General features: G+C 36.9%; 1 non-coding gene and 1 pseudogene across 2 annotated transcripts; both read right to left on the bottom strand.

Annotated features, from left to right (window-relative positions):
* Positions 1-2,137: 2,137 nt before the first annotated feature.
* LOC143956632 (18S ribosomal RNA) lies at positions 2,138-3,076 on the bottom strand. Its single transcript, XR_013269969.1, has one exon. It is a non-coding gene; the product is annotated as an 18S ribosomal RNA (ribosomal RNA).
* Positions 3,077-10,695: 7,619 nt separating this feature from the next.
* Positions 10,696-17,590, bottom strand: LOC143956629 (cytochrome c oxidase subunit 2-like; annotated as a pseudogene). Its single transcript, XR_013269967.1, has one exon. The product of XR_013269967.1 is annotated as a cytochrome c oxidase subunit 2-like (transcript).

Below are 17,590 nucleotides of genomic sequence, written 5' to 3'. Positions count from 1 at the left end.
CTCGGAGAGCTCCAATTAGGGCGTATTTGGAATTTGAAGCTCATCCGGAACCTAAGATTGTATAGACAGTTAGGCTGGAGATAGCTAAAATAAATAAAATGCTGAGATTTAGGTTAGAGAAGGGGGTTGGAAGAGGAAAGGGGGTTCATATAATTAAGGCGAGGGTTAGGGCAGAAGTAGGGGCTAGGATAAACAAAATTTGTGAGGATGTTGAGGGGCGGATTGGTTCTTTGATAAATAATTTTACACCGTCAGCGATAGGTTGTAATAATCCAAATGGCCCTACAATGTTAGGACCTTTGCGATGTTGTATATAGCCTAGAATTTTGCGTTCAATTAATGTGAAAAATGCTACTGCTAGGAGAATGGGGGCAATATATAACAGGGGCAAAAGATATAACAAAAATTTTATAGTTAGTAAGGGGATTTGAACCCCGGTTAAAAGAGCTTAGGTCTTTTGCATAATCAAGCTCTGCCATGCTAACATGCCCTAGTTTAGGGCTGGGTGAGAGGTCTTAGTTAATTTAGATAAGTTCATTAGTGTCAGATTATGGCTTGTTTTAAATATTGGCCATGTTGCTCCGGTCCTTTCGTACTAGGGGCAGCACTTTATAGATAGAAACCGACCTGGATTGCTCCGGTCTGAACTCAGATCACGTGGGGTTTTAATCGTTGAACAAACGAACCATTAGTAGCGGTTGCACCACCAGGATACCCTGATCCAACATCGAGGTCGTAAACCCACTTGTCGATATGAACTCTTGAAGTAGATTGCGCTGTTATCCCCAGGGTAACTTGGTCCATTGATCGATTATCGGATCAAAAAGCATTAGTTTAGTAATTCTTAGAGGTGTTTCTCATGGATAAAGGTGTTAACCTATTTGTTTTGGAGGTTAAGTTATACTTCGAGGTCCCCCCAACCCAAAACTAACATGCACATCTCTTGAATTAAGGGATATGGAGGACAGAGTTGCATGATGAGTTTGAAGCTCCATGGGGTCTTCTCGTCTTATAATTTTATCCCCGCTTCTTCACGGGGAGATCAGTTTCACTGATTAGAGAAAGGAGACAGTGCAGCCTTCGTGATGCCGTTGATACGAGTCCCCAATTAAAGAACAAGTGATTATGCTACCTTCGCACGGTTAGGGTACCGCGGCCGTTAAACTTAGTCACTGGGCAGGCTGGACCTCTTATATTTTTTCAAGAGGCGATGTTTTTGGTAAACAGGCGAGGCTGAAGTTTGCCGAGTTCCTTCTTTCTCTTTTAATCTTTCCTGGAATGCTCTAGTGTAAGGTTAACGTAAGGGAATTATAGGATTTTCTATTGTGTTACTATAAAAGTGACATTTACGTTGATTACCAGTAGGGTGTCTATTCTGGTTTATGCTTGCATTTAGGAGAATGGGCAGTTTCTTGTTACTAGTTCTAGCATTATTACTTTTATAAGGATATAAAATAATTCAGTAGGGATAAAGGGTTGATCAAAATTTTAGAAATTATAAGTGTGTAGAACTAAGCTTTAACGCTTTTTTAAGGTGGCTGCTTTTAGGCCAACTTTATTTTATTTACTTATTATTTACCCAGTATTGTAGGTTGTATCCTGTTTCAAATAAGCTGTGCCTTATTTGAATAGCTCTTAAGCTTTAGGGTTTGTTAGGTGTCATAAAGAAGCTTAAGGTAGAGCTAAAACTCTTTTCCTGAATAACCAGCTATCTCTAAGCTCGGTAGGCTTTTCACTTCTACTTGAAAATCTTCCCACTCTTTTGCAACAGAGAAGGGTTAGCCCCATTGGGCTGTTTTGAAGTAGCTCGCTTAGTTTCGGGAGGACTAACTAAAAGTTTCATTTTGCTTGTGTAGACTAGCTAGACCATGATGCAAAAGGTACGAGGGGATGTCTCTGCTGTTTAAGGCTTTAAGGTTATTTCAGTTCTATTTCATCTTTCCCTTGCGGTACTTTGTCTAAAGCGCTTAAGAATTTTTTCTATCACCTGTACTATAATGGGAGAATGTTTTGTTTAGGAGTCAGTAGGAAGGGGGTTCATGTGAGTCTTGAAGGCTAGATTTTGGGCTCAAAATGATCAGATTTGAACAGATATTTCTTCGGTGTAAGCGAAGGGCTTTTGTTAAGCTACATTTTGTTATTTTCCAAGTGCACTTTCCAGTACACTTACCATGTTTCGACTTGCCTCTTCTAAAACGTGATAATGGGTTAGGGACAATATTATTTACTATCGAAGAGGGTGACGGGCGGTGTGTACGCATCCCAGAGCCGGGTTAAAAAGAACACTCTATTTTCTTTTTACTACTAAATCCACCTTCGCTGCTATGATTTCACATAGCCTTTCGTTTGTTCTATATTAGAAATTGTAGCCAATTGCTTCCCATTTCTTAAGCTGCACCTTGACCTGACGTATTGATGTAATTATGATCATTGAGCCTACTGAAGACGTTCACATGGTAAGCTTTCGACGGAGGTATACAGACTGATGAGCAAGAAATGGTCAGGTGTAGCGGGGATCATCGATTAAAGAACAGGCTCCTCTAGCTGGGTGGGACACCGTCAAATCCTTTGGGTTTTAAGCATTGCTCGTAGTTCCCTGGCGCTGATGGGTGTAAATTAATTGTTTACGGCTAGGCATAGTGGGGTATCTAATCCCAGTTTGTCTTCCTAGCTGTCGTGTATTCAAGTTTATAAATAGGATAACTTTCGTTTGTGTGTTTCTTAATAGCAAGCATAAAACTGCTAAGCATTAATTTAATCCTAATTTTTAATCACTTTAATCACGCTTAACGCCGATGATTATCAACTTGGGCCCTAGGGTGTAGCCGCGGCGGCTGGCACCAATGTTGGCCGGCCCTCTTTTCTTTGACTGAATCAAGCTTACGCTTATGTTCAAGATTAATCACTGCTGATTACCCTTGGGGGTGTGGTGGGACTAGATGTTGTGGGCGGAGTTTGTGCCTGATATCAGCTCCTTTATCTGGGATAGAATTAGAAGGGCGTCCTCACTGGTGTGCTGAGACTTGCATGTGTAAATCAAGAAACAATTGATAATAAGGCCAGGACCAAACCTTTATACTCTTAGAACTTTTTAGGGTTCATCTTAGCGTTTTCAGCGCTATACTTTAGTGTTAAGCTATAAGGGTACAGAATATAGTTTAGGAAGAATGTCAGCTTTGGGGGTTGATGGTAGAGGTTAAAGTCCTCTTGTTCTGAAGCCTTGAGCAGGGGTTAATCTGCAATCTCCGGCTTACAAGACCGGTGCTTTATTTAAGCTATCAGGGCAGCTTTTACTTGGATTTGCACCAAGAGATGCTGGAGCCTAAGACCAGTGGAGGGCTTTTTTCCTTTAAAAGCGTGTATGTGCATGAATACGTGATTCATGAACTAGTTTAGTGAGCAGTAAATTGAAGTTACCAGATAAGTTTTGTGATAAGAAGAACTAGAAAGAGGGTGACAGAAAAGACTGAAAGATAAGTCTTGATGCGAGCGGTTTGGGTAACTTGGGCCACTTTAATGGGGCTTCGGATTAAATGATCGGGCGGATTATAATTAATTATTTTTAATAGTACTAGTTGAATGCCATGAGAGATTAGGTCTCAGGCCGTGTTAAAAGTGATTATGGTGATTGGACGATGGGCTATAGGATCTAGCATGGTAGGGTCATACTCTTTTGAGAGTGCTTGGTCTTCTGGAATGATTGTCCAAGAAGTTTTTGCTAGGTCATAGGCAATGATGAGGGCAATAATAGTGATAATTAAAGCAGCTAGTTTTATGTGCGTAGGTATTGTGTGAGTTAAAGGGTGGTTTGGGACAGTAACTTTAAAGATGAATCATCCGACTAAGGTTGAACCGATGGCGAGACGTGTTAGGGGGTAGAGTACTCGGTTATCATTTTCGTTACATGCGAGTACTGGGTTTATTCGGGGCTGCATTAGTGAGGCGTAGTAAATTAAGCGTATACTGTAGACTGCGGTGAAAGCGGTGGCTACTAGTGTTAATAGAAGTGCTATAGAGTTTACGTAAGATGTACTTGCGGCTTCAATAATTGCATCTTTGGAATAGAAGCCATTAAGAAATGGAATTCCTATAAGAGCAAAGCTTCCAATAGACAAGCATGTGGTTGTTGTTGGGAGTGCATATTGAAGTCCCCCTATTTTTCGAATATCTTGCTCGTCGTTGAGTGAATGAATGATAAGTCCGGAACATAAGAATAGCATAGCTTTAAAGAATGCGTGAGTGGAGATGTGGAAAAAGGCTAAGTAGGGCAGGTTTAGTCCGATGGCTACTATCATCAAGCCTAATTGGCTTGAGGTAGAATAGGCAATAATTTTTTTAATATCGTTTTGGGTTAAGGCGTAGAGGGAGGCTGAGAAAGTTGAAATTGCTCCAAGACATAAACAAATAGATAATGCTATAGGGTTTTGTGATAGAAGGGGATGAATGCGGATTAGAAGGAAAATGCCGGCTACTACTATGGTACTAGAGTGTAGAAGGGCTGAAACTGGTGTGGGGCCTTCTATAGCTGAGGCAAGTCATGGATGGAAGCCAAATTGGGCGGATTTGCTGGCTGCAGCTGTGATAAAGGCTAGAAGAAGAGGGGTATAGGGGTAAGATAAAAGGACGATACTAAGGTTTAGTGACTGAACAGTAATTAATAGTCAGCAGAAGGCGATTGTAAATCCAATATCACCTGCACGGTTATAGAGGACAGCTTGGATCGCCGCTGTAGCAGCATCTGTTCGAGCGTGGTATCAGCCGATTAATAAAAAAGACATGATTCCTACACCCTCTCAACCTAGGAAAATAAATAAGAAGTTACCTGAGCAGGTAAGAGCAATTATAGCGAGGAGGAACATTAATAAATATTTAAAGAATAGATTGATATTGGGATCATTTTGTATATATCAGGTGGAAAATTCTATGATGCACCATGTTACTGAAAAGGCAACAGGGAGGAAAATGATGGAGTAAGAGTCAAGCTGTAAAATAACAGGGAGAGTAAGGGTGTAAATATTAAACCACAGTGAGTCAGTAGTTGAGGGGGCGTCTTCAAGTAAGTAAGTGACTAGGGGAATAAGAGAAACAAAAAATGCGGATTTTACTGCGTCTTTTGCGTGGACATTAAAGTCCTCATGAGAAGAATTAAGAACTGTTGCGGATAGAAATCCAATGGTCAGGAGAGTTATCAGGATTGGTAAAGTTTGGTGAGCCATAAGTTTTTAATGTTGAATTGAAGTACTTTGAATAAGTATAACATATAAGTATAACATATAAGTATAACATATAAGTATAACATATAAGTATAACATATAAGTATAACATATAAGTATAACATATAAGTATAACATATAAGTATAACATATAAGTATAACATATAAGTATAACATATAAGTATAACATATAAGTATAACATATAAGTATAACATATAAGTATAACATATAAGTATAACATATAAGTATAACATATAAGTATAACATATAAGTATAACATATAAGTATAACATATAAGTATAACATATAAGTATAACATATAAGTATAACATATAAGTATAACATATAAGTATAACATATAAGTATAACATATAAGTATAACATATAAGTATAACATATAAGTATAACATATAAGTATAACATATAAGTATAACATATAAGTATAACATATATATAACATATAAGTATAACATATAAGTATAACATATATATAACATATATATAACATATATATAACATATATATAACATATATATAACATATATATAACATATATATAACATATATATAACATATATATAACATATATATAACATATATATAACATATATATAACATATATATAACATATATATAACATATATATAACATATATATAACATATATATAACATATATATAACATATATATAACATATATATAACATATATATAACATATATATAACATATATATATAACATATATATATACATATATATATAACATATATATAACATATATATAACATATATATAACATATATATAACATATATATAACATATATATAACATATATATAACATATATATAACATATATATAACATATATATAACATATATATAACATATATATAACATATATATAACATATATATAACATATATATAACATATATATAACATATATATAACATATATATAACATATATATAACATATATATAACATATATATAACATATATATAACATATATATAACATATATATAACATATATATAACATATATATAACATATATATAACATATATATAACATATATATAACATATATATAACATATATATAACATATATATAACATATATATAACATATATATAACATATATATAACATATATATAACATATATATAACATATATATAACATATATATAACATATATATAACATATATATAACATATATATAACATATATATAACATATATATAACATATATATAACATATATATAACATATATATAACATATATATAACATATATATAACATATATATAACATATATATAACATATATATAACATATATATAACATATATATAACATATATATAACATATATATAACATATATATAACATATATATAACATATATATAACATATATATAACATATATATAACATATATATAACATATATATAACATATATATAACATATATATAACATATATATAACATATATATAACATATATATAACATATATATAACATATATATAACATATATATAACATATATATAACATATATATAACATATATATAACATATATATAACATATATATAACATATATATAACATATATATAACATATATATAACATATATATAACATATATATAACATATATATAACATATATATAACATATATATAACATATATATAACATATATATAACATATATATAACATATATATAACATATATATAACATATATATAACATATATATAACATATATATAACATATATATAACATATATATAACATATATATAACATATATATAACATATATATAACATATATATAACATATATATAACATATATATAACATATATATAACATATATATAACATATATAACATGTACATGTACCTTAATTTTACATTGTGGTGCACTGTGTGCGGGAGTAATATAACCTACAGCAGATGATCTTAAAAACCCTTAATCCGGGGGGGTGTTAAGGTAAGTTCTAAGAAAGTCGTTGTGGGGGGGGTAGGGGGGGGTAAGGAAAAAAAAAAATCATAGCAAGGGAAAAAATCAGGAAAAATAAAAAATTTACGATGAAAGAAAAAAATAAAGGAAAAATTTTTTTAATCCTTTAATTTTTTTTTCGTGGCAAAAAGGGGGGAAGAGAATAGAATGTTGACCTGGCATTATGTCCGTCGAGCATTCATTAAAATGTAACATACAAGAGATATGGTATTGATGGATATCTAAACTGTATGTCTATCGAACATTCATTGAGATGCAGCTTTCAAAAGAGATGCGGTCGATGGTTGACTTGGGACGGATGTCCCTTACATTCATTTTTTGCCGTGAGCCCACTCTGAGTTGCTGATGAAAGGACCCAAAAAATAAAAATACCAATAGATGGACTGTCATTAAGTGGTCTGAGCTTGTATACAGGTACTAAGTGCATAGGAGGGTTACCTTTTAAAGAGCATTCTGGACCCGATTACGCAAGATGAGTCCATAGATTCACATCCGTCAGTAACCTTCTGAAAGGTGAGAACTGTAACTCTTTAATTGTGGTCCAATAGAAGATGGGCAGACGACCTAGGACCGGTCCAAGGGTTGAGTCGACGTAAGATAGAGCTGATATATAGGCGTCATGTACTATTATGCACTGTTGTCATTTGACAAATTCATGTTTAATTTAAATGTTTTTGCAATTAATCGTGTTATGCTTTTATGAGATAGACCATGGTAGAGGGTTGAGGAAGCTAGTTGAAATGATATCCGTGATCTAATGCAAGATAAGGTCTTATCTTGACTGTATGAATGAAACATTCAGTAAAGGGGTAAATGTGTGATTTGAGTCTAAAGGTGTAAAACTTATTGTTATGAGGTTAAACATTACATTTTATTGGCAGGATTGAGCAATTTGGAAGATCCAGTTGGACTCACTTAGGAATGAGGTAAGCATTAGGAATAACAAGCGAAGGTCCTATCAAGTAGTCATGATATGCCTGAGGTGGATTCATAGACTTAGTCCATTCAATTCTGGCCCGATCACGCAATTATAGTACTACATTTTTATTGATAGAGGTAAGCTAGATGTGTGTAATATAATGTTTATAATACATATATGTACTAATACATTAGTTATGTAAAATTAGATTATAAATTGGTAATGAATGATTAACTGTTAGATTTACAGTACAAGTCTATATATTGAAATGGGTATCTTAAGATCTAATCAAAAGTTTATGAATGTTTATTTGACATAAGTAGTTGATATATTATATAGTACTATGGAAAGTATAATATGGGGTACTTAATATGTATATAAATTAAACCAATGATTATTATACATAGATAGTATATTCATTAAATAGTACTATGAAAAGTATAATATGGGGTACTTAATATGTATATAAATTAAATCAATGATTATTATACATAGATAGTATATTCATTAAATAGTACTATGAAAAGTATAATATGGGGTACTTAATATGTATATAAATTAAATCAATGATTATTATACATAGATAGTATATTCATTAAATAGTACTATATTGTTAATGATTATTGTACATGAAGTAATGATCGAGAACTATTAAATTACAGTACAAGTCTATATATCAAAATGGGCATCTTAAGATCTAATCAAAAGTTTATGAATGTTTATTTGACATAAGTAGTTGATAACACTAAATAGTACTATAGAGAGTATAATACAGGATACTTAGTATATGTAAAGTGGACTAATGATTATTAAGGAGTTTATTCTCTAAGAGGCCTAGTACTGGAATGAAAAGGATGAAAATTAAGAAGTAGATGGTGGAGGTGATTTGACCAATAATGATGAAGGGGTCTTCGACAGGTTGGCCTCCGATTCATGTGAGGACTATTGTGTTGGCGATTAAGGATCAGAAAAAGATTTTTGCGATGGGACGGAATATAAGTGAGCGAAGTTTGGAGGTGTGAATAATAGGAATTAGGAATAGAATTAGGATAGAGAAGAGGAGGGCTAGTACACCTCCTAATTTATTTGGGATTGAGCGGAGGATTGCATAAGCAAATAGGAAGTATCATTCAGGCTTAATGTGAGGGGGTGTAATTAATGGGTTAGCGGGGGTGAAATTATCAGGGTCTCCTAGGATGTTGGGGGCGAAGGTTGAGAGGGCTGCTAGGGCGGTTAGTATAACAGCAAAGCCGAATAGGTCTTTATAAGTGAAGTATGGGTGAAAGGGGACTTTGTCTAAGTTGGAGTTTAGGCCAGTAGGGTTGGATGAACCTGTCTGATGAAGGAAAAGGAGATGGATTACACTTGCGGCCGCAATAATGAATGGGAGAATAAAATGGAAGGTAAAAAAGCGGGTTAAGGTGGCATTGTCTACTGAGAAGCCTCCTCAGATTCATTGGACGAGGTTTGTGCCAACGTAGGGGGCGGCTGATAGGAGGTTGGTGATAACTGTGGCGCCTCAAAAGGATATTTGTCCCCATGGGAGGACATAGCCTACGAAAGCTGTGGCTATTAGTAAGAACAATAGGATGATGCCAATATTTCATGTTTCTTTATAGAGAAAAGATCCATAGTAGAGACCTCGACCAATGTGAAAATAAATGCAGATAAAGAAGAATGATGCGCCGTTAGCGTGGAGGTTACGCAAGAGTCAGCCGTTATTCACATCGCGGCAAATGTGGGCGATGGATGAAAATGCGAGGGAGGTATCTGCTGTATAATGTATCGCCAGGAATAGGCCTGTGGCGATTTGGGCTACTAAGCAAACTCCTAGAAGTGAGCCAAAATTTCATCATGCTGAGATGTTGGCAGGGGATGGAAGATCAATAAATGAGTTGTTGAGAATTTTAAGAAGGGGGTGGGATTTTCGTATTGTCATCAGTTTTTGTAGTTGAAATACAACAGTAGTTTTTCAAGCTATCGGTCTAGGTTAAATCCCTGGCAGAAACTAATGATTTTGGAATTGAGTTTATTAGTGGGACTTTTGGCGGTGGCTTCTAACCCTTCTCCTTACTTTGCGGCACTAGGGTTAGTGGGGGGTTCGGGGGTAGGGTGTCTAGTCTTAATAAAAGGGGGGGTTAGTTTTTTATCTTTAATTTTATTTTTGGTGTACCTCGGGGGGATAATAATTGTATTTGCTTACAGTGCTGCTTTGGTGGCGGAACCATATCCTGAGGCGTGAGGGAGTCAAGTGGTTATAGGATACATTGTAGTATTTAATATGCTACTTATAATCTTATGATGAACTCAGATAGGGGAAGAAAACATAGTTTTATCTTTGGGAACAGGGTGGGATACAGGGTATAATGAGTGATGAGGAGTGGGGAATTTACTATGTGATGGTGGATGGGTGCTATTTTTAGGAGGATGGGCCCTATTATTAACATTGTTTTTAGTTTTAGAAGTAGTACGGGGACATAAAGGAAGTGGGGCGTTACGGGCTGTAAGATGGACTCTAATGGTAGCAGTTGTGGCGAAAAAAAGTTCTATAAGTGATGTGACTTAAGATGAATTTAATAAGTAAAGGGGTGTACGAAACGATATCAAACAGCTTATAAGGGTAATATGTATTGTCAGAGGTTCATATAATACTGATGCATGCTGATGATGATCTTTGGTAGGTATTTAAGGCACATGTAGTTGAATCTGGGGTATTTGGGTTGGGCTGGGGCTGGGGCGTTATGGATATAGGCAAATTCTAGTATAAGAAATTAGAGGATAGGATCATTGTAGAGTAAATTCTATGTAAATATCTAAGAAAGAGCTAGTGTTGATAATAGGTATGGTATAGTCGTGAAGCTAACCATGGAATCGAACCATGATCATGATGAATTAGCAATCCTCACTACACCAGATAGCTCGGTGAATAAAAGGATATTACCCTTCATTTCTAGAATCACAATCTAGTGTTTTAATTAAACTATATTCACAAAGGATTATTTCTGGGTTTATAATGAGAAGAAGACCTGGGATGATGTGAAGGAAAAGTAAAAGGTGTTCGCGGGATTGGTAGGGGTAAAGGGTTTTGATATGATTTGGTAGAGGGCCGCGTTGGGTTGATCACAAGACATACAGGGTGTATGCGGTTGTGAAGATGAGATTAAGAACAACAATTAAGAATACAATAGGAGATCAACTAAGAAGTGAGGTCATAATAAGTATTTCTCCCATGAAGTTAATGGTTGGGGGGAAGGCTATATTTAGTAATAAGGAGATTAGTCATCATGCCCCTGCGAGGGGGAAAATTGTTAGGGCCCCTCGTAGTAAAATTATGGTTCGGCTGTTAGTGCGTTCATAGGAGGTGTTGGCTAGGCAGAAGAGAGCAGAAGAAGTAAGACCGTGAGCGATTATCATTATTATTGCTCCTGAGTAGCTTCATGGGGAGGAAGTTAGGGCAGCGGCGACTACAAGGTTTATATGACTAACAGAAGATATGGCGATAAGTGATTTTAAGTCTGTTTGTCGAAGACAAAGGAGTGCGGTGGCTAAAATACCAAGGATTGCGATGAGTATGACAAATAGTGTTTGGTTAAGATTATTTTCTTGAAGGAGAGGAGATGAGCGAATAATACCATAACCTCCAAGTTTTAGAAGTGTACCAGCTAAGATTATGGACCCAGCAATTGGTGCTTCTACATGTGCTAAGGGTAGTCATAAATGGAGGCAGTAAATAGGTAATTTAATTAAAAAGGCTATGTTATAAATAGCTCAAAAGAGACCGGGGTAGTTAGTTAGGGCTTGGGTGATGTGCAGAGTATGAGTGAGAGTTGGGAGTAAAGAACCATTAACAGAATAAAATTTAATAATTCAGATCATGAGAGGAATAGCTCCAAGCATAGTATAAAATGCTAAATACATTCCGGCCTCCAGGCGCTGCTCTTGGGCACCTCAGCGTGTAATAATAATTATGGTGGGAACTAAGGAAGCTTCAAAGAAAATGAAGAAGAGTATTAGGTCTGGGGTTGTGAAGGCTAACAAGGTGGTTAGTTGAAGGAAAGTCATGTTTACAATATAGGTTCGTTGGCGATTGATGGGTTCTAGGCGTATTTTACTTTGGCTGGCTAATAGGGTCAATGGGAATAATCAGCATGTCAAGATAGCTAATGGACCTGAGATGCTATCTACGAGAAAAAGGGTGTTGGAAAAGCTAAAGTCTTGGAGGAAGATTCAGGAGAGAGAAAAAAGGGTGGTGATGAAACCTTGACTGGTGACTAGCGTTCATAGATGCTTTTGGGGGGAGAGAAGAATAGTGGGAAACAGAGAGATTCAGGCGGCAATGATTATTAACATTGTAAAAGGTTTAGGGTTTTTAAGTTGTCTGAGCCGTGAGAGCGGGCTGTGGCAATTATTAGAGAAAGGCCCAATGCTGCTTCGCAGGCTGATATAGTTAATATAACTAGAGGGATTATTAAGGGGTTGACTATGAGATGATTGGGTCAAAGGCTTAGGCCGATAAAAATAATCAATATTATGCCTTCAAGACATAAGAGTGCTGATAAGAGGTGTATGCGGTGGAAGGATAGACCTGCGAGGACGACAGAAAACATTATGGCTAAAAGGGTGGACATAGGGGTACTATGGATTTTAACCATAATTAGCTGAGTCGAAGTCAGCTGTCTTTGTTGGACTAGCGCCCCACTCAGCTCACTCAAGGCCCCCTTGAAGTCATTCGTAAATAAATCCGAGGGTTAAAAGAATAAGAATAATTGAAGCTCAGGCAAAGGCTTTAAGGGGGGATAGTTGAATTGCTCAAGGGGAGGGGAGAAGTAGAGCAATTTCTAGGTCAAATAGAAGAAAGAGGATGGCTACAAGAAAAAATCGTATAGAATAGGGAAGACGGGCGGAGCCTAAGGGGTCGAAGCCACATTCATAGGGTGATAATTTTTCTGTGTCAGGACTAATAAGGGGAAGTCAGAAGCTAAGAAGGGCTAGAGCTATAGATAAAATAAGAGCTGTGGAGAAAAATGTTAGCATTATCTTCTCTCGGATATTAACCAAGACCGGATGATTGGAAGTCATCTATACATTATACTAAGAAGATATGAACCTCATCAATAAATTGAAACATAAAGGAAAAGTCAGACAACATCAACGAAATGTCAGTATCATGCTGCGGCCTCAAAGCCAAAGTGATGTAGAGAAGTAAAGTGAAAAAATAATTGACGTGCGAGGCAAGTTACAAGGAAGATTGAGCCAATAATTACGTGTAAACCATGGAAGCCTGTGGCAACAAAGAAAGTAGTACCATAAATTCCGTCTGAAATTGTGAATGGGGCTTCGTAATATTCCATGGCTTGAAGGGTAGTAAAGTAGAGACCTAAAATGACTGTGATGGTTAGAGCTTGAAGGGCTCCTTTACGATTAGCCTGCATAATACTATGATGGGCTCATGTAACAGAGACACCTGAGGCAAGTAGAACTGCTGTATTAAGGAGAGGAATTTCGAAAGGATTGAAAGGATTAATTCCTGTAGGGGGTCAAGATTCTCCAATTTCTAAAATAGGTGTTAGGCTGGCGTTGTAAAATGCTCAAAAAAACCCAAAAAAGAAGAATACTTCTGAGGTAATAAATAGAATTATTCCATAGCGGAGGCCTTTTTGTACGGGGAGGGTGTGGTGACCTTGGAAAGTGCCTTCTCGAGTCACGTCTCGCCATCATTGGAATATTGTTAATAGTATAGAAATTAATCCGAGGACTAGAATAGAGGAGGTATTAAAGTGGAATCATGCGGCGAGGCCTGAAGTAAATAAAAAGGCGGCGGTAGCTCCTATTAGGGGTCAAGGGCTGGGGTTTACTATGTGGAAGGTGTGGGTTTGATGGGCCATAAGTGTTTTCTTGTAGATACAGGCTTAGAAGTAAGATAAAAACGTAGGCTTGAATTAAAGCGACTGCAATTTCTAAAATTGTAAGAAGAATCAAGACTATAAAGGTTAATAAGGAGACCGGTAGAGATAAAGAAATTAATGTTAAAACTGCTGATGAGGTTAAATGAATAAGCAGGTGACCAGCGGTGAGGTTGGCGGTGAGTCGAACTCCAAGAGCTAAGGGTCGAATAAATAAACTGATAGTTTCGATTAAAATGAGAACTGGGATTAACGGGGTAGGTGTACCTTCAGGCAGGAAGTGTGCTAGAGAATGATTAAATTGATTGCGAAAGCCTGTGAGAACAGTTGCAAGTCAAAGTGGGACGGCTAGCCCTAAGTTGATAGATAATTGGGTGGTTGGTGTAAATGTGTAGGGCAATAAGCCTAGAAGATTTATACTTAAAAGAAACACTATTAAGGAGGTTAATAAAAAGGCTCATTTGTGGGCAGGGGCATTTAAAGGGAGAAGAAGTTGTTTTGTAAATTTAATGAGGAATCAGTTCTGAATTGTTAGCAGGCGGTTGTTTACCCATCCAGTTGAAGGGGTGGGGAATAATAATCATGGGGTTAATATGGCTAATAGGATGATGGGAATACCTAATGAGGTTGTTGAGGCAAATTGGTCAAATAAGTTTATTATCATGGTCAAGTTCAAAGGGGGAGGTTTGTTTTTGTGCTTTTAGGGTGAGGGTCATAAAGATCAGTATGGTTTAAAATTTTTGAGGGTGCTAAAGCTAAGAAAATAATTCAAACTAGAAGAAGATAAAAGAGTCATGGGGTGGGGTTAAGCTGAGGCATATCACTAAGGGTGGTCGGAGTCACCTGTCTACAGCTTAAAAGGCTGTTGCTAACCTATAGCTTCATAGTGAGGTGTCTAGGGTTATATTAATTCAGCTTAGGAAATTTTTAATTGGCAGGGCTTCAATTACGATAGGTATGAAGCTGTGATTTGCCCCACAAATTTCAGAACACTGACCGTAGTAAACCCCTGGGTGACCAATAATAAAGGAGGTTTGGTTAAGTCGGCCTGGGATGGCATCTGACTTAACACCTAAAGTAGGGATAGTTCAAGAGTGGAGGACGTCTTCGGCGGTGATTATAATTCGTGCGGCTGTTCCGATGGGGGCAATTAATCGATTATCAACCTCTAATAGTCGGAAGTGACCGGGTTCTAAGTCTTTAGAGGGAGTTATATAAGAGTCAAAGACCAGATCAGTAAAATCTGAGTATTCATAGCTTCAGTATCATTGATGGCCAATTGTTTTTACGGTTATATCTGGGTCGTTAATCTCATCTATTAGGTATAGAATACGTAATGATGGGAGGGCAATTGCAATGAGGATAATTGAGGGCATAATTGTTCAGACTATTTCGATTTCTTGGGCATCAATAGTATTAATACTCGAGAGTTTAGTTGATATTAAAGTGGAAATAATGTATAGTACAAGTATGCTAATCAAGAGTGCTACTATAAGGGCGTGATCATGAAAGTGAAGAAGTTCTTCTATAAGGGGGGAGGCTGCATCTTGGAAGCCTAACTGAGTGGGGTGTGCCATGGAGGAATACAAGAGTCTAACTAGTAATTCTGTCTCGACAAGGCAGTGTTATAATTTAACTAACTCCTCGAAGAAAGTGACAGAGAGGTTATGTGCCCGGCTTGAAACCGGGTTATGGGGGTTCGATTCCTCCCTTTCTTGTACCAGCTTAATGGAGAAAGTTGGCTCTTCAAATGTATGATAGTGAGGGGGAGATCCAAGGAGTCACTCGATGTTAGTTAAGGTTGATTTTGCTTCTGTGTAAAGATGTTTGGTAGAAAAAGCTTCTCAGATAATGAAAATCATTATTACTACAGCGACTAGAGAGATTAAAGAACCAATGGATGAAATAGTGTTCCACAAGGTGTAAGCGTCAGGGTAATCAGAATAGCGTCGAGGCATTCCGGCTAGGCCGAGGAAATGTTGGGGGAAGAATGTTAAATTTACACCAATAAATATTACGACAAAATGAATTTTAGTTCATAAGCTATGAAGGGTGAGGCCTGTAAATAGGGGGAATCAGTGGACGAACCCCGCCATGATGGCGAAAACTGCTCCCATAGATAGAACATAGTGAAAGTGGGCAACTACGTAGTAGGTGTCATGAAGGACAATGTCAATAGAGGAGTTGGCTAGGACAATGCCTGTAAGCCCTCCAACCGTAAATAAGAAAATAAATCCCAGAGCCCAAAGAAGGGGGGCGTCCCATTTAATAACTCCACCATGTATTGTGGCTAGTCAACTAAAAACTTTTACTCCCGTAGGGATAGCAATAATTATTGTAGCAGAGGTGAAGTAGGCTCGTGTGTCAACATTAAGATCTGTAGTGAACATGTGGTGGGCTCAAACGATAAAGCCCAAGAGACCGATGGATAATATTGCTCAGACTATACCTATGTAGCCAAATGGTTCCTTTTTGCCTGAATAGTAGGCTACAACATGGGAAATAATTCCGAAACCTGGAAGAATAAGAATATAGACTTCCGGGTGTCCGAAGAATCAGAATAAGTGTTGGTAAAGAACTGGGTCACCACCCCCCGCAGGGTCGAAAAAGGTAGTATTTAAATTTCGATCTGTTAAGAGTATAGTAATCCCTGCCGCTAGAACTGGGAGAGATAAAAGAAGTAAGACTGCGGTGATTAAAACAGATCAGACAAATAGGGGTGTTTGATATTGTGTAGTAGATGAGGGTTTTATGTTAATTACTGTGGTAATAAAGTTAACTGCTCCCAAAATAGATGATACCCCTGCTAAGTGTAGTGAGAAGATTGCTAGATCTACTGAGGGTCCTGCATGGGCCAGATTACCAGCCAAGGGGGGATAAACTGTTCACCCAGTTCCGGCCCCTGCTTCAACTGTAGAGGAGGCTAAAAGTAGGAAGAAGGATGGGGGAAGAAGTCAAAAACTTATATTGTTTATTCGGGGGAAGGCCATGTCCGGGGCTCCGATTATCAGGGGGACTAATCAGTTGCCGAACCCTCCAATTAGGACGGGCATTACTATGAAGAAAATTATTACAAATGCATGAGCTGTAACAATTACGTTATAAATTTGATCATCGCCGAGAAGGGAGCCGGGCTGACTCAATTCCGCGCGGATGAGCAAGCTTAGGGCTGTTCCGATTATCCCAGCTCATGCACCGAAAATAAAGTAAAGGGTTCCGATATCTTTATGGTTAGTAGAAAAGAGTCAGCGGGCATATATCACAGGTAAAGTGGCCGAGTAGGTGGCGAATTGTAGCTTCGAGGACAGAGGTTTAAGCCCTCTCTTTACCAGGTCCTGGAGTGTTAACACGTGAGATTGCAAATCTCGAAAAGCAGGGTAAAACCTGCCGGGACTTCTCCCGTTTTATATAAGCGGGAGAAGTAGAATGAAGCTCGCTGGATTGAGTATTTAGCTGTTAACTAAAGTATTACGGGATCAAGGCCCGTCATTCTAGAGAACTTTATCTTAATTGAAAGGGTCTGAGTT

Source organism: Lithobates pipiens, unplaced genomic scaffold (genome assembly GCF_037356315.1).
Source record: "Lithobates pipiens isolate NorthernLeopardFrog02 unplaced genomic scaffold, aLitPip1_a1.2 Scaffold_372, whole genome shotgun sequence".
In the NCBI taxonomy this organism is placed as follows: domain Eukaryota; kingdom Metazoa; phylum Chordata; class Amphibia; order Anura; family Ranidae; genus Lithobates; species Lithobates pipiens.
The sequence above is the reverse complement of the archived record's forward strand: the minus strand, read 5'-3'. Positions and strand labels throughout refer to the sequence as shown.